Genomic DNA, 18371 nt, shown 5'->3' with positions numbered 1-18371 from the left:
GGGGTAAGTGGAAGGAGGTGAGGGAGGAATGGGGTACGAGCCTCTGATGGGGAGGACTGGGGTGGCTCTGTGGGCTTCTTGGGGTGGAAGCTCTCCTGAAGCCCCTTGATTGACCACCCCTCCGGATGGCAGCCTGTGGCAAGTGCAGCCGGGCTGATGGCCGAGTGCTGTGATGTGCTGAGTGTGGGCACTCAGGGCACTCCAAGCCAGGACTGCTTTGCAAGCAGGGAACCCCTGAGAACTGTCTGTCTGGGGTGAGGGTCAGGTCCCTTTAAGCACAGCCCTCGGCTAGCCTGAGACAGCAGCTCCACGCTCTAAGTCCTAACCTGATGCCCTGCCGGCAATGCTTCTGGCCATCCTTAACCTCGGTTAATTGCTAAAATGCTAATTCGAACTAGTTTTTAGGTCTAGATGCACTAATTCGAATTAGCTTAGTTTGAATTAACTAATTCGAATTAAGTTAGTTCGAATTAGTGCTGTAGTGTAGACAGACCCTTATAGAACTAGCCTTCACAGCCTCCTCTGGCAGGAAGTTCTACAGGCTGACTACACACTGTGTGAAGAACTTTCTTGTATTAGTTTTAAACCTGCTACCCATTAATTTCATTTGGTGTCCTCTAGTTCTTCTATTATGGGAACTAATAAATAACTTTTCTTCATCTGCCCTCTCCACATCACTAATGTTTTTATATAACTCTATCATATCCCCCCTCAGTCTCCTCTTTTCTAAACTGAAAAGTCCCAGTCGCTTTAAACTCTCTTCATATGAGGCCCGTTCCAAACCCCTAATCATTTTAGTTGCCCTTTTCCGAACCCTTTCCAAGCCAAAATATCTTTTTTGAGGTGAGGAGGCCACATCTGTACACAGTATTCAAGATGTGGGCGTACCATAGTTTTATACAAGGGCAGTAAGATATTCTGCGTCTTATTTTGTATCCCTTTCTTAGTAATTCCTAGCATCCTATTTGCCTTTTTGACTGCTGATGCACACTGTGTGGAAGTTTTCAGAGAACTATCCACGATAACTCCAAGCTCTCTTTCCTGATTTGTCATAACCAAATTAGCCCCCATCATACTGTACATATTGTTGGGGTTATTTCTCCCAATGTGCATTACTTTACACTTATCCACATTAAATTTCATTTGCCATTTTGTTGCCCAATCACTCAGTTTGGTGAGATCTTTTTGGAGTCCCTCACAGTCTGCTTCTGTCTTGACTATCCTAAACAGTTTAGTATCATCCGGAAACTTTACCACCTCACTGCTTACCCCTTTCTCCAGATCATTTATGAATAAGTTGAAAAGGATTGGTCCCAGGACTGACCATTGCGGGACACCACTATTTACCCCTCTCCATTCTGAAAATTTATTATTTATTCCTACCCTTTGTTTCCTGTCTTTTAACCAGTTCTCAATCCAAGAAAGGACCTTCCCTCTTACCCCATGGCAATGTAATTTACACAAGAGCCTTTGGTGAGGGACCTTGTCAAAGGCTTTCTGAAAATCTAAGTATACTTTGTCTACTGGATCCCCCTTGTCTGCATGTTTGTTAACCCCTTCAGAGAACTTTAATAGATTAGTAAGACATGATTTCCCTTTACAGAAACCATGTTGACTTTTGTCCTACAAATTATGTTCTTCTACATGCATCACAATTTTATTCTTTACTGTTGTTTTGACTGATTTGCCCGGTATTGAAGTTAGACTTACCGGTCTGTAATTGCCAGGATCGCCTCTAGAGCACTTTTTAAATATTGGTGTCACGTTGGCTACCTTCCAGTCATTAGGTACAGGAGCCGATTTAAACGATAGGTTACAAACCATAGATAATAGTTCAGCAATTTCCCGTTTGAGTTCTTTTAGAACCCTTGTATGAATGCCATCCAGTCCCAGAGATTTATTAACATTAAGTTTTTCTATTTGTTCCAAAACCTCCTCTAATGACACTTGAATCCGGGACAGTTCCTCAGATTCATCAACCACAAAGGATGGGGCAGATTTGGGAATCTCCCTAACGTCCTCAGCTGTGAAGACTAAAGCAAAGAAACATGATGTCTGTCCCCCTCAGTAACTGGAGAGAAACTGCCCAGGGACAAAGGAGGGAAAACCTCAAAAATTCCTTTGTCCCAGTTTGAAATTCCTATCTGCATTTTTATTGGCTGACTCTACCTGGCTTAGGTAAGGGACATAGTTAACCCCTTAGTCCCCAGGCAGCTGGCCATCTTCCATGATCATGACACATGTCCATGGATAATCTCTGTAATCCCATGAACACATACAGTCCCTAGCGCCCAATGTCAAACACCTTGGCTGCATCTACACTGGCATGATTTTGTGCAAATACTTTTAATGGAAAAGTTTTTCCATTAAAAGTATTTGTGCAAGAGAGCGTCTATACTGGCATGTGCCTTTGCACAAAAGGTTTTCTTTTGCACAAAGAATCCATGCCAGTATAGACGCTCTCTTGCACAAGAAAGCTCCGTTGGCCATTTTAGCCATTGGGCTTTCTTGCGCAAGAAATTGATGTTAGCTATCTACACTGGCCTCTTGCACAAGAACACCTGCTCAAGAGGACTTATCCCTGAGTGGGAGCATCAGAGTATTTGCACAAGAAGCACTGATTTCATACAGTAGAACATCAGTGTTCTTGCACAAATACTCGCGGCCAGTATAGACAGGCGGCAAGATTTTGAGTAAAAGCAGCTGCTTTTGTGCAAAATCTTGCCAGTGTAGATGCAGCCCTTCTGCCTCCATTCAGACTCAACTACCACTCCTCATCTCTGCAACTGATTGTTCTCCTATGATTGTACCAGCTCCTGGTTTTTGATTCAACTCTACTTATACTGAGTTCCAAATTACCAGTACTCTGAAAGAAGAGGGAAATTAAAGATTGCAGGTCTGGAATATGGAAGTTATGAGGGGGAGAAAGTTAACTCTATGCTATGAGTCTCTTTCCCTTCCACTACCTAGAAGGCCTAAAGATGCAGGAGAAGATTAGAGTCTGAATCTCCCTCTTGACCAAGAAAGAAGTTAGTGTAAGTAGTGTGCAGTAAATTGCATAGAATAGGCCCAGCCTTAGGGCAAGGTGAGCAAGGAAGTTGACTTCAGGGCCCCACGCTGCCCAGCAGCTGCTCGCCAAGCCGCTTGCTCGCTGCCCTGGCCAGGCCCTACTGTCACCATGTTGCCTTGGGCCCTGCAAACTCTTTGGCAGGGCTTGAATAGGATCCCCCATGATTCTGTGAAACTCTATCTTGCCATGTCCATGCTGACATGGGGCAGTATGAAAGATAGGTGGCCGTGTAGAGAGGTGAAGGGGGCCCAACATGGATATCCTTTGAATCCAGAAAATGTCTCAAAGTTTAGCATGGAAGAAGAATGATCCACATATTTTGGGGCCTGAACACTCAGGCTCTTCTAACAGCAGAATGAGATCCAATATCTATTTTATAAGTCCTGTATACACTTTATACATACAAGCAGCTCATAGTCAATGGGACTACTCACACTGGCAAAGCCACTCATGGTCATAAGTTTCTATAAGATAACATCTACACATACAGATTCCTAAGATCAACATCACAGTTATATCATTTGTGTTTTGTATATTTGTGGAGTATAAAGGAATATATATGCATCTTTCTAGGAAATGGTGAATCCATTGCACAGTGGTAGCTAAAATTAAATAAGATTCCTCAGGTAAGGGTTACTACATTGCTGTGGATTAAGTGGAAGAGAAATACCAAGAGAGTGGAAAGAGCTTGTCCATAACTGCACAAATCCCTTGCCTGAGTCTGTTTCTCTACTTTCGTTTAAGCCTTTCCTAGGGTTCCTACAATTTTAGGCCTGAAGTATCTCACTTGCAGAAAATAAAGTGAATGATTAGGAATATTGAATCTACATTTGGAGAGAAGGTGGTGGGAGTTGGCTGGGATTTTTGCTTCCCAAAGGGCATCTACAGTGGTTATGCAGCACATTCCCAGTTGTTCTGAACAGTACAAAGTAACAGTGGTACATCTCCCATATATTGCCCAAAAGAGTGTTTTCACTATTGGAACTTCACTGGTGCTAGAGCAGGAGTAGACAAAATGTTAGAATTGCAAAAGCCAAAAGTGAACCTGAGCTAGCGATAGTTCAGATTTGTTAAGTGTAACTTGTTTAAATTCATAATTATATATTCAAAGAGCCCCATATTCTAGGCCTTATGCTATTTTACATCTTCAAATTATTTTCTTAGAGTGCAAATGAATTAAGTGATAATGCAGTAAAAAAGACAATTTAGTATCCCACTACAGGCTTTGCACATATACTAATGAAAATTCAACATTCAGATCAATATAAAGAAAAAAAAGTCATTAAGCGTGATGAAACTGACAATTACCTAGTATAAATGCAGAGCCCCCAGCTTCTCCCTTTCATACAATACAAAATTTATATTGCAGGTTACAGTAACAAAATAACCTGAAACTGGTTCCTAACTGCTGAGAGAACAAATTATTTTGCTAAAATTATGGTTATAATTTATAATACTAAGTTATACATGCTGACACGTTTTTTCCCCTGAAATATAGAAGTGTGAAATTCAATTACAAATATTAAATGAACTCCCTTTTTGAATTGATTCTCTCTTGGCTATATATATATTTTCAGCAGCTGTCACATTTGAATAAAAAACTGTTTATTCTGGAGAGACTAAAACCACCTTCTGTTTTACCAAGTATTAATAAATCCTTCTCCCACACACATACAAAACCCCTTTCTATTATACTAATCGAAACGGTAAGGGTATGTCTACACTAGCCCCCTAGTTCAAACTAGGGAGGCTAATGTAGGCATTCAAAGTTGCAAATGAAGCCCGTGGTGCAGTTTGGGTTTACGCGAGGCTCAACCTGTGGCTTGCAGGTGTGATCCTTTGAACATGGGCTTAACTGGGAACATGCCCACAACAGCAAGGTGTCTCCTGTGCAGAGTGAGTAATGAAAGATGCAAGTGGATGGGCTGACTGGCACAGATGGGAACAAGATGACAGCATTTCTAGCCCCCATGGAGGAGGTACCAGGAGTGCTGGGGCATTGTGGGAAGTGCTTTGTAGTCATACCCATCAGTGTAAAAGAAGCTATTTGCATATATTTGCATTTATATTTGCATGTACATGCAACCACACTTAAGTTGAGGCCCTCAGCATGTGCTGTGAGTATCATTATGGCCCCTGGGTCTTCCAAAGTTGAGTAGCCCTGATCTACATATTTTGTTAGTCTTTAAGGTGCTGCTAGACTATTCATTGTTTTTAAAATTTTTCCAGTTATAGATTAACTCAGCTACCCCTCTGAAGCTAGTACAAATATCACTCATTCCTGGATATCGCTACTCCTATCATCTAAGGATAAGGAAAAGCTGCAATATATAAAGAGTTTGCAAATATTTATGAATCGGCACCATTTACAGCATTTTACATAAAATTTTTATGTCAGAGTGCTAACATTTTCAAAGATTTTCAGCAGCAGAAGAAAGAAGGTATGGTCCAGCACATGGAAGTACTGCCTTCTCGTATGCTAAGGGGCCAAAGTCTAGTACCCATTAGGTCAATGCTGAGATTCCAATTGACTTCAGTGGGAGCTGAATCAGATCTAAGGAATGTTTCTGACCATCACCGGGCTCACATTGGCAATATTTACTGACACAAGAAGTGCTGCTGAAACCAATCCAATTATTCCTGTGAATTTTTAACAATATGAGCAGAAGTTCCATAACTGCGTTCCTATAATTCATATAATTGATATAATAATGGAAAACTGTATTTTACCTCCTTTTCTCCTCATAGTCTGCCACATCCATATTTTTTCTGTTACAACTCACCTGAGAGCAATGGTTCTCAGTCTACTTATGAAAGTCACAGCCAAATCTATTAAAAACATAACTAGGAATATAGCCAGTCCACATAAGGAATATGGACAGAATTCTACAAGCATTGCTAGGCAGAACAACATTTTTCTTTCTGAATATACTTTTAAAATTATTTAGAAATTATTGATTGATTCATGTAGATTTTTTCTCTAGCTAAGAAAACGTTGTTTTTGTTTATATTAAGTAATATTTATCCAATTGTATCATTTACTTGAGATGTCCCAATTTTTCCAACTGAATCTTATTACAAAATACACATTAAGCTAATAATAATTTAATGACTGATAAAAATTTTAAATTTTAAAGAGAGACAATATTTACAAGGTAGCTGCTTGTTATGACACATAACATTAGGCAATTGCAGTAGTTCATTATAAAAACATTGTTTATTCACTACTCCTAATGCAATGTAGACAATATTTCTCCTTAGAAAATAATGAAATTAAATGCACTTACAATAGCAACTAACTGTAGTTTGTCAAGAGAATTTAAAATTGCTATGAGTCAGTAGGAATCTAGTGAAGTCAGGTTACTGACTTGCAGTTCTGAAGAAATATAAAAATAAATTATTACTGCATTAATATAGAAGGGTATGTCTACACTAGCCCCCTAGTTCGAACTAGGGATGCTAATGTAGGCATTCAAACTTGCAAATGAAGCCCGGGATTTAAATATCCTGGGCTTCATTTGCATGTTCCCAGGCGAGCCCCATTTTTAAATTCCCTTAGTTTGAACTGACTGCCCGTGGCTACACGCGGCAGTCAGAAGTTAATCCGAACTAAATCCTTAGTTTGGATTAACTGTTACTCCTCCTGCAATGAGGTGTAACAGTTTATCCGAACTAAGGACTTAGTTAGGATTAACTTCTAACTGCCGTGTGTAGCCGTGGGCAGTCAGTTTGAACTACGGGGATTTAAAAATGGCGCCTGCCTGGGAACATGCAAATGAAGCTCGAGATATTTAAATCCTGGGCTTCATTTGCAGGTTCGAATGCCTATATTAGCCACCCTCGTTCGAACTGGAGGGCTAGTGTAGACATACCGAAAGAGATTACATACTTTTTGGAAACAACAGTTTTATAGTCTGACTTTAAGTAAGACTAATTTCATGAATACAGTAACCTCTTAAATAGCAGATTATATTGCTAATTATGCCTACTGGTTATATTGATTTTGATTCAATTTTATTGAAATAAGAATTTGCAAATAGTATCAGATCAACAAGCCCTGAAGACCGAAATCTCCTATATATATAAATATACAGGAAGGAAGGAAATAGTATAGGCAGCACTAGAGTGATTCTCCTTATACAACATTATACTATCACCACAAGTTTATAAAGACTAAGTTAAAGGGAAAGGTTAGTTTATCACATTGGTATTTCAGCTAAGTCTGACAACCTGACTCCAAACTGTGATGGAAGTTTGGTTATATGGTTCTGTAGTTAGTGAGAACAAGATTAGAAATTTACCGCACATAATTCAACAGCCATCAGAGCCATAACTTTCATTCATCCTACCTAGTTATATTAAGACCTAGTCCCTGAGCCACATCTTAAAACTACTGTAAAGTAAAAGTGCACTTTCTTAATCCTCCAAATATTTTGTCTTTTTAAATAGTGTTTTGCTAATAGAAAAGTTCCTGGCTACTGCTAGGAAAGTAGTATATTCAATACTGTGACAGGGTCAGGTCAGAGAGATATGAAAGAGTGCTCCTATTGGGGTCTGGGAGATGCCCGCCCACATCTAAAGAACCCTCCCTCATCCTATAGGGAGGATCCAAAGAACCCTGAACACCAAATGATTCTGGGGGACAAAGAAAAAGAAAATAGACACGGGTTACAGGGTCAAAGAACTAAAACGAGGGAACCGGATGGGGACACTGAGCAGAGAACTCCAGTCAGCCTCCACTGCTCTTCGAAGGTCTTGAGAGAGCCAGCAGATGCCGCCAGTAGAACTCTGCCCAGATGCATGAATGGATGCTAGAACGAAAACTGGCACCTACCTCAGCCAACCTCTGCTCCCTGGTCTTATAAATTGCCATCTTGGCCATAGCCAGGAGGAGGTCCCACAACTTTGTGGGGCCACGGATGGGGTGTGCGGAAATTAATAGGTGAATGGAGAAGTATAGCCAAAACCTCAACAAGAGGTTCTGGAGGAACTGAAAGAGGGGCTATAACCTGGTTCACTCAAGGTAAATGTGCTCCAGGGTCTCCCTCTCACCACAGAAGGGGCAAGGTTGGAGGACAGGGGTGAACCGTGCCAAGTACATGCCCATGCTCACAGTACTGGGAAGGATTCTCCAGCTGATGTCCCCAGTGGGCCATGGAACCAAAGTGGAATAGGGGTTGGCCCACCGGGGCTCTGCACCCTCTATTGATGGCAAGCAGCCCCGCCACTTGGTATGTGGGTGGGACACGAGAGTGGAGAAGTGGAGAGTGTGAAGCACGAGCATGTACAGATGACTCTTTCGCACAGTTCAAAATGGGACCAGCTGCAATATGTGCAGGCAGCTCAGGTGATGAGGGGGAGGCAGTTGGGAAGGTACACTGAGCTGAGGACCAATGGAGAGATCAGGAGAGCCAGGGGTGAGGGACAGGCAGGGTGCAACCTCTCCCAGGAATCTGTTGAGATAAACCTGAGCAGTGGGCAGCAAAGCGTTCTTTACGCACCAGGGAGTACACAGAGTGAAGAGCCTCATGTGCTGGGCAAGCGCTAGAGGATTCACCCAGTCTCCCTGGTCGTAGTCTAGGAGGTCTCTGATCCTGGTGATTTCTGTCAGAACCAGCCTCTGGTGCACCGAAGGGGACTCCGCCGCCTGCACACGAATATGGAGATTGTATAGCAGGGGCTTTGCGAGGAGGTCTACCTCCATGGTTGCACCAAGGACCTGGTCACTGCAAAGAGCTTCCAGGTCCAGAGGAGGTCCTGGTAAAAGGCCGGCAGCTCAGAGAGATCTCGCGGAAGACCTCTCAAATAAAGGAGCTACCAGTGATATAAAAGAGTGCTAGATGGAAAGTATGTGAGTCCTAGATTAAGTAAATCTCTGTTCCCTGGGTAAACTGGCAGGGACTGATCTAAAACAAGCAGGAACTTTCCAGAAGCAGTCTGGGCAATCAGGCCAGTTAAGAACACCTGGAGCTAATTAGGAGCACTCCAGAGCCAAGGGAGTCAGGCAATTAGATGACCTGGGGCCAATCAAGAACCAGCTGAGACTGGTTTAAAAGGGATCTTCTGTTAGCCAGAGGTGTGGGAGAAGGAAGGGAGGTGCCAAAGTGCTAAGAGTGAGAGGAGTCTGGGTGAGAGCTGCAAGTCAGGAAGAGTGTGTTGGAGGAGTGGATCAAGCTGCTCAGGTAATGGAGGAAAGATACTGGGGAAGCAGCCCAGGGAAGTAGTTGCTAGATGGGGAGTAGAACAAGCCCCACCTGTTGCCACTGCCTCAGGGTCCCTGGGTCAGAGCCTAGAGTAACACCTGGATAAGGAGGCCAGGACTATAGAAGAGTGTCACCCCCATGGCCTGTGATGACCATGGCTGCGTAGGCTGTGAACCCTGCCTCTAGTAAAGAAAGAGGCTGTGTGGTGGGACATAGTGAGACTCTGAGGCTAAACACTATCCACCAGAAGTACAGGAGCCACAGGCACAGCCATAGCTCTGCCACAATATGTTAAAAATAACTAGGGTGGATATCTGTGTGCTTGAAAACTATTTATCTGTATCTAAGTTATTTTATTCAGAGGCCACACACAATGCAAGGATCACTGATGTCAGGTTTCACAGGTTAATGATACTATCAGGCCAAGATGGAGCCTAACTTGCTGATAAGAAATGTAATAGTTGTTAATGGCTTACATTAGCCACATCCAAGCAAAAACAAAATCATATATAGTACAAAAAAGAATAGAGTCCAGGATGCAGCAAAGCAAAATAGCATAAAGAGATAGATAAAAAGCTAAGCTATACAAATCAGAGCAAATTATCTTTAAATCTTCTGTTCCTAAAAGGGAGAAATCTGTGAATGATCTCTGGTACTGTTGTACAGTGTCAGTAGGCAGAGACTCATAAATGCACTTTAACCTTTTTTTTTTGAACAAGTATTTACTGTAATTGCATATACAACTACTAGAAGTATGCACACAAATGGCTAGATATCTAAATATCCATTTGTAGGCAAAACTGTGGGATGCTGTGTACATAGTAATGGAAAAACATGCACAAAAGGGCACGTTTAGACTACTTTTTTTTGAAAGAAAATATGCAAATTCAGCCCAGATTTGCATATCTTCTTCTGATCACTTTTTTGAAAGAGGTGTTTTCAAAAAAGCAAGCAGTCTAGATGTGGCTCTTTTTTGGGGGGGGGGGGAACCTTTTTCGAAAGAACACTGTAAACCTCATTTTTTTGAGGAAGAAGGATATAATATTAATGGAGTTCTGCACAGACTGTGAGCCTTCTTTGAAAATCTTGCCTTATCTATGCAGATCAGTTGCACAAACTACAGTTACTATACATGCATACACAATGTATTAAATTAAAAACCTGCTATCTTATTATAAATTATACTATATACTTATTTATCAATAGGTTATAAACAGTACATTGTAATTGCTCACATCATTTCTATAACACTAATTAAAGAATACATTAGTATTATTAATTTATTTTACCTAGAATCCCCAGTCATGGGCCAGGATCTCTTTGTGCTAAGTGCTATAAAAACAGGGCCCTGTACCGGACAGTTTATAATCCAAGTATAAGACAAGAGACAATGGATGGATATAGACAAATGTGGGAGTAAACAATTAAACAAATATCGATCAGCATGACAGACAGTGGTTTCTCTACAGTAGCAGCCGGATCACAGGCAAGTTTTTGTAGGAATCATTCCAAAAAAGCAAACTCTGAAGAGGGATTAGAAAGTAGAAATGAGGTAGGTTCCTGGACAGGGGTGGCCTATGAATATAGGCAGACTAGGCAGTCGCTTAGGGCACCACCTTCAATGGGGTGCCCGGGGTGCCCGATGATGACATCATGGGGCACCCGGGGCGCCCAATGATTGTCACAGCCACTGATGGTCATGCAGGCAAGGGCACCGATCGCGCGTTCCGCCTGGGGCGCCAGCTGCCACAGCCGGCCTAAGGCCACTCCTGTTCCTGGATGTTTACAAGGAGCCCTCCCAAGTATTCAGGGCAGGATGAGAGAAAGAACAAGAGTGTTAAAAAATGTAATAGGTGAACAGTGGAGGTTGGCATCCCAGGGAGAACAGAGGGGATCAAGGATGGCTTGGTTGTGATTGATAGATGATAAGCAGGGTGCAGCCTAACCATGAAGAGCCTTGAAATGGATACAAGCATCTTCTATTTGATGAAATAGAGAAGGAAAGGAAGGAAAGGAATTCAATAAAGGGTGTGAAAGTGTCAAGGCAACAGGCTAGGAAAATGATCTTATAGCACCATTCTGAACGTATCAGTGTGGGGCCCAATTGTATTTGTCATAGAAAACACTTCAGCATTTGTGAGAGAGGACATTTCAAAAACTGAGACACAAAAATGATGAGAGAGCTAGATGATAGTTTTAGCTACGTGCATGGATAAGAAAGGCCATATTTCTGAGATGTTATACAAAAAGGATCAGAAAAATTTAAACATAGATCTCTCTCTGGGTATGTCTAGACTATATCCCAGAATCATATAAATCCCAGAATCATATTTGCTTTTCTTGCAACAGCATCACACTGTTGACTCATATTTAGCTTGTGGTCCACTATGACCCCTAGATCTTTTTCTGCTATACTCCTTCCTAGACAGTCGCTTCTCATTCTGTATGAGTGAAACTGATTGTTTCTTCCTAAATGGAGTACTTTGCATTTGTCCTTATTAAACTTCATCCTGTTTATCTCAGACCATTTCTCCAATTTGTCCAGATCATTTTGAATTATGACCCTATCCTTGAAAGCAGTTGCAACCCCTCCCAGCTTGGTATCATCTGCAAACTTAATAAGCGCACTCTCTATGCCAATATCTGAATCGTTGATGAAGATACTGAACAGAACCAGTCCTGAAATGGCAAAATCCTGTTCAGAGAAAGAAGTGAATACAAGAGGAAGGGAAGATTTGAAGACTGAGTCAAAGGTGATGAAAATGTGGTTAGATTGCAAGCATAAGATTCAATTAAGATAGAGAAGTAAAGCTGATTAGCTAAAACAGCAGCACTGAAAGAGAATAGAATTTATTTATAATGGCAGAAGTCTGCCTGATCATGGGACTTTTGCCAGAGACACTCCACAACAGCAGAGCTGGAATGTAAGAAGTGTATCTGGGGATAAGCCAGTGTTGAAGTTTAGCAAACCAGACCTTGCAATGAATGGGTCAGGGGTAGAAAAGTCAAGAGTGAAGGAAAGTGAGGGCAGGAGTGGATCAACAAATATATCAGTAGAAGAAAGGTAAGAGAGGGCGGGGAGGAGAGAGCTAAGAGCAGACAAGTAGTCTTTGACACTTATGGCCTGGAGGTTATAGTTAGGGCAAGTGACAGATATAAGGGAAGAGGCTCAAGAGCAATATACAAGGTCAGAAGATGAACTCAGCAATGGAATGATCAGAGGCCAACTTAAGTGAATGGCCTTTTGGTGAGTGCAAGAATTAAAGTAGGTTTCCAGTTCACATGACTAGGTGAGGCTAAGGAAACGTACAGCCAAAGGGTCCAATGTATGATCTATAAGGAATCTGAAATCACAGAGGAGTATGGGAGACTGTGAGGAGAGAAAGAGAGAGAGTCAAAATCAAAGAAGAAGGCTGATGGGAAAGACTTGAGTGTATGGTAGATGACTAGTATACAGAGGGGGAAAGGAGAATAGTCAGATGCAAAGCTGTTCAGAAGGTTAGAAATAGAGGAAAGGGGGAAAAGGAGGGCTTGGAAGGTGCTATAATTGGAGAGGAGAAGTCCCACAGCCCCAAAACGGTCTGAACCAGGGTGGAAGGTGTATGAGAAGGAGCAACCTCTGTAAAAGGGAGTAGCTGCAGAGGCAGTACCAGACAAAGAGATCCATGTCTTTCAGACAGACAGGAGATGGAAGCAACAAGATAAGAGGAGATCATTGACTATTGATACCTTCTCATTCCAGGCACAACAAAACAACAGGAGGCGGGGAAGAAGCAGACAGGTAGGAGATTACAAATGGTGACATCGAAGGGACAGACTGTGCTAGGAACTGGGGTGCAGAGGCAGAGGCTGGAGGGAAACCAGGATTAGGACAAATCTCACATTAAGAGGTAATTAAATATAAACTACTGAATATTTAAAATTTTCTCCATTAGTTATGGAAGATGCAGACCAATTTTCAATAAAAAGTAATTATAACTTAAAGGTCAGATCATGCCAAACATATTAATAATTAATGTGATATAAGAACATAATAACATAGGAATAGCCATACTGGGCCAGACCAAATGTCCATCTAGTCCAGTATCCTGTTTTCCAACAGTGGCAATGCTAGGTATCCCCAGAGAAAGTGAGCAGAACAGGTTATCATCAAGTGATCCTACCCCTGTCGCGCATTACCCAACTTCTGACAAACAAAGACTAGGGCGGCAATCTTACCCATCCTGGCTAATAGCTATTTATGAACGTATTCTCCATGAATTTATCTTTGTTTTGAACCTTGCTAAAAGGCCTGCCTTAACAACATCCTCTGGCAAGGAGTTCTGCAGGTTGACTGTGCGTTGCATGAAGAGGTACTTACTTTTGTTTGTTTTAAATCTGCTATCTATTCATTTCATTTGGTGACCTCTAGTTCTTATGTTATGCATATCTTATAACTTTTCCTTATTCACTTTCTCCACACTAGTCACAATTTTATAGAACTCTTATCATATCCCCCCTCAATCTCCTCTTTTCTAAAATGAAATGTCCCAGTCTTTTTAACCTCTCTTCGTATGGCAGCTGTTTCAAACCCTTAATCATTTTTTGCCCTTTTCTGAACTTTTCCAATGCTATCTTTCTTGAGATGAGGCAACCACATCTGTATGCAATATTCAGGATGTGTGTGTACCATGGTTTTATATAGAGGCAATAAGATATTTTCTGTCTTATTCTCTATCCCTTTTAAAATGATTCCTAGCATTCTATTTGCTTTCCTTCCTCCCTCTCCCCTCCCTCCCGGGGCTGCACATTGAGTGTATGTTGTCTGAGACCTATCCAAAATGACTCCAACATCTCTCTCTCTTGAGTCGTAATAAAGAATTTAGTCCCCATTATTTTGTATGTATTGTTGGATTATGTTTTCTAATATGTATTACTTTGCATTTATCAACATTAAAATTCATATTCCATTTTGTTGCCCAGACTTCTAGTTTTATGAGATCTTTTTTAAGTTCTTCACAGTCTGCTTTGGTCTTAACTATCTTGACCAATTTAGTATCATCTGCAAATTTTGCCACCTCAGTTTTTACCCCTTTTTCCAGATCATTTATGAATATATTGAATAGGATTGGTCCCAGAACAGATCCCTAGAAGACATCACTATTTACCTCTCTCCATTATAAAAAATGACCATTTATTCCTGCCCTTTGTTTCCTATCTATTAACCAGTTATCAAGCCGTGAGAGGACCTTTCTTCTTATTCCATGACAACTTACTTTACTTAAGAGCTTTTGGTGAGGGATCTTGTTAAATGCTTTCTGGAAATCTAAGTATACTTTGTCCACTGGATCTCCCTTGTCCACATGCTTGTTGAAACCCCCAAAGACCTCTAGTGGATTAGTAAAGTATGATTTCCCTTTACAGAAACTATGCTGACTTTCCCCCAACAAATAATATTCACCTATGTGTCTGACCATTCTATTCTTTACTATAGTTTCAACTAATTTGCCCAATACTGACATTAGATTTCCCACTCTGTAATTGCCAGGATCTTCTCCAGACGCCTTTTTAAAAACTGGTGCCACATTAGCTATCTTCCAGTCATTGGGTACAGAAGCTGATTTAAAGGATAGGTTACAAACCACAGTTAATAGTTCCGCAATTTCACATTTGAGTTCTTTTGGAAATCTTGGGTGAATGCCATATGGTCCTGGTGACTTGTTACGGTTAAGTTTATCAATTTGTTCCAAAACCTCCTTTAATGACACCTTAGTCTGGGACAATTCCTCATATTTATCACCTAAAATGAATGGCTCAAGTTTGGGAATCTCCCTAACATCCTCAGCTATGAAGACCCATGCAAATAATTCATTTAGTTTCTTTGCAATGACTTTATCATTCTTGAGTACTCCTTTAGCATCTTGATCATCCAGGATGTGTCTAGACTACAGGTTTTTTCGAAAAAAATAGCCTTTTTTCAAAAAAACTTCACCTGCATCTAGACTGCTGCCATGTCCTTTCAAAAGTAAATCAAAAGAACACGGCAGTTTTTTAGATTGTGGTAAACCTCATTTTACAAGGAATAACACCTTTTTTTGAAAGTACTCTTTTGAAAAAAGGTGCTAATGATTGTAAACTGTGCTTTTTCAAAAGAGAGCATCTAGACTCTCTTTTGAAAAAGCGGCTGGCTTTTTCAAAAAATCTGCTTGTAGTCTGATGCTCTCTTTTGAAAGAGGCAATGGTTGTGACCTAGCTCTTCAAATAGCCCTATCAGTTTCAACTTTTTATTCCACTAGTAGTCCCATAGAATTCAGTCTCTAGCAAAGAGCACTTACGTTCAGTTCAGGAAGAAAAGACAGAAATAAAAAGGGCCAAATGCCATTTTCCATGTTAAAAACAAGCTAAGTCAAGTCAAATGGGGCTAAAGGAATTTAAATAGTTTTCAACTGAATGACCCTTGGATTTTTAATGGTTGTCAGCAGAACTGCCCTTGAAAGAAGTTCCAAACACCAAAATGTTGCAACATTTATTAAAATTAACTTCATTATGAACTAATTCATAATTTACAGTAACAAGAGATTTATATGAAATGAATTTGGTGGGAATCTACAGTTTCCTAAAGTTTCAGGAAAGAATACAATTCAAACCATCATTTTAGTTTCAAAAAGTTGCCATCATATCTCAAGAAGCCCATTAGGTGTTTCCTACAAGGAACATATAATAATGTCACACTAGAAATCTTTTTATATGCATAAAATCTAATAATTATATTCCTCTGGTTATTTTATCTTTAGTACAGAGATGAATTTTAATAGGATAACTATATAAAAGGTCAGAGCAAAAGTTTAAATTAAAGAAATCTATGTTAGTTATCAAATGTTATAGAGAGTAATGCCTGCAAGATTGTTTTAAACTGTTAATAAGATTAAAGGTTAAAGCTCGTAGTGTCTGCATGGAATTAAATGAAACAGTATTTTTGAAGATCAAAATTTGATAGCCAGCATGAATGTTCAACAGATTGGCTCAGTTCTTCAACCTAAATATATCTTATATTTTTGCAAATTACTATCTGCAAAAATATAATTTAGTAAACAAAATAATCTCCTGTTTCTGTCCCCTCATTATAGGTGTAAGGGTTTATTCCAAACAAATCTAGATTCTGAAACAAATGAAGAAAAAATACCCGCCTCCACTGTTTGAACCTAGCTGTGAATGAAGACTCTGGATGTTTTTATTCCCTTAAAATTGATGTTGCAATAAATTATCCAAAACCAAACCCATAAAGGCTTTCAGTCCATTTTTCCAAAATAAATTAATACTGTGCTTGTTACAAAATCTAATTTTCATCAGTTCATTTTAGAAGCACTCTATATTAGTGTTACGAGAAACTTAGCCTGCATTTTATTATGAAATTCTGAATAAAATAACACCTGTTAACCATGAATGAGTACTAAATAAGTGGTAGGTTACAGCTTTGCCACATGCCCTATGGACAGAGCAGTGAAGGAATCAATTCTTTACCTGTTTCTTCTGACTTCTGGGGACTGAGAAGAGTGTATAGTAAATTGCTGACCAGCAGAATATTACAAATACACATCACCCCAGCCCACCTGCACAGGCTAGTGTATCAGAAGGGTCGAACACCCCAACATCAATGACCTGTCTTGAGGATTAAGTGTAGAAGTAGGTAGATAGCTATTCCTTAACCCAAGATCTGATTAGCATGTGTAGTGGAATAAGGTGAGAGCAGGGTTGTTGATAATGATTGTCCTTTACAACCTTCTGCTCATGGGTAGGCTAATTCAGAATTTAGCACAGAGTCTTCCATGACTAAAGGAATACAGGTTTCATTCTCTGGCTTTCTATTATACTTATGTCTTACGTAGCACTTGGGTATATACAAAATGCTGTACAAATATTAATTTAATCCACAATGCAGAGTTTCCAAATCATGGGGTGAAGCCAACAGATTAGCCAGGGGGGTGCAGTGAAATCTCTCATTTACTCTCACAAGATCAATCTTCCATTTTGATAAAAAAGGCACTAGCTGGTCTAGTTGTGGAGAAAATCTTGAAAATGTGGCATGCAAATGATGCAGAGTTTGTTGAGAGCCTGAAATAGCAGCTGAGCTATGAACTGCCCCACTCTTCTTGCAAATTCAGATGCCAATTACACTTGAGATCATTGTTAATTATACCCTTGTTCATGTAAGAAGCATATAAAAAGGGAAAGGAAGTGTATTAAGACCCTCATTCACATTTCTCAAAGTGCAAGGGGATAGGGAGAAGCACGAAGGATTACGCACAAGGGTGTGAGAAAAAGTTTTATATATCTTAATTTATATATAACACCACATGGATAGATTTCAGAGAGGGACTGATGAATTTCAGTTCCCTGAAAGGGGGAAGGAGGAACCTAAGGTTCAGCTTTCAAAAGATTGGTGACCCAAAAATGCTATAAATGAAATGTAAAAACCTGTGGAATATATTAATGTTGTTATCCTGATTTCACAGGTGGAAGACACTGAGACTATGTCTAAACTACATCTGTCTTTCAAAAGAGGGGTATAAATTAGGCAGATTAAAAGTGCAAATGAAAGTGATACATAATTACATCACAGCGTTCTTTCAAAAAAGGGTATTTTGAAAGGGAAACCATTGTTTAGACATGGCTCTTTCAAAGAAACCCCCTTTTTCGAAAGATCCTGTACTCCTCATTTTTTGAGGAGTAGAGGATCTTTCAAAAAAGGGTTGTTTTTTTTAAAGAACCGTGTCTAGACAGTGGTTTCCCTTTCTAAATACCCTTTTTCGAAAGAATGCTATGATGTAATTCTGCAAATGAAGTGTGGGATATTTAAATCACCGCTTTATTTGCACTTTCGATCTGCCTAATTTACATCCCTCTTTTGAAAGAGGGATGTAGTTTAGACCTGGCCATAGATATCTGGAGGGTGATTGACTTGTTCAAGACTGTACAGCGTCAGATTTGGAACTGGGATGAATTCCTGCCATCTAGTCCCATGTTCAGTCTACTAAAGAAAACAAAAAAGATAGTTTGTATGTTGCTTTAATGAATCAGATAGATCCCCAAGAATTAGTTTGAGAGGCTGAAATACCATA

At 40.2% G+C, this 18371-nt stretch overlaps 1 protein-coding gene and 1 long non-coding RNA gene across 4 annotated transcripts in view; one reads left to right on the top strand and one right to left on the bottom strand.

Moving 5' to 3' along the window:
• Positions 1-18371, bottom strand: part of GABRB3 (gamma-aminobutyric acid type A receptor subunit beta3) — a 282050-nt gene that overhangs the window by 144399 nt on the left and 119280 nt on the right. The gene's annotated exons all lie outside the window — the stretch shown is intronic.
• LOC142827036 (uncharacterized) lies at positions 9146-16514 on the top strand. The gene is made up of 3 exons (XR_012901403.1): positions 9146-9252; positions 13016-13163; positions 16380-16514. It is a non-coding gene; the product is annotated as an uncharacterized LOC142827036 (long non-coding RNA).

This window comes from Pelodiscus sinensis, chromosome 1 (assembly GCF_049634645.1).
Source record: "Pelodiscus sinensis isolate JC-2024 chromosome 1, ASM4963464v1, whole genome shotgun sequence".
In the NCBI taxonomy this organism is placed as follows: Eukaryota; Metazoa; Chordata; order Testudines; family Trionychidae; genus Pelodiscus; species Pelodiscus sinensis.
This window is presented reverse-complemented; position numbering and strand designations above follow the sequence as displayed.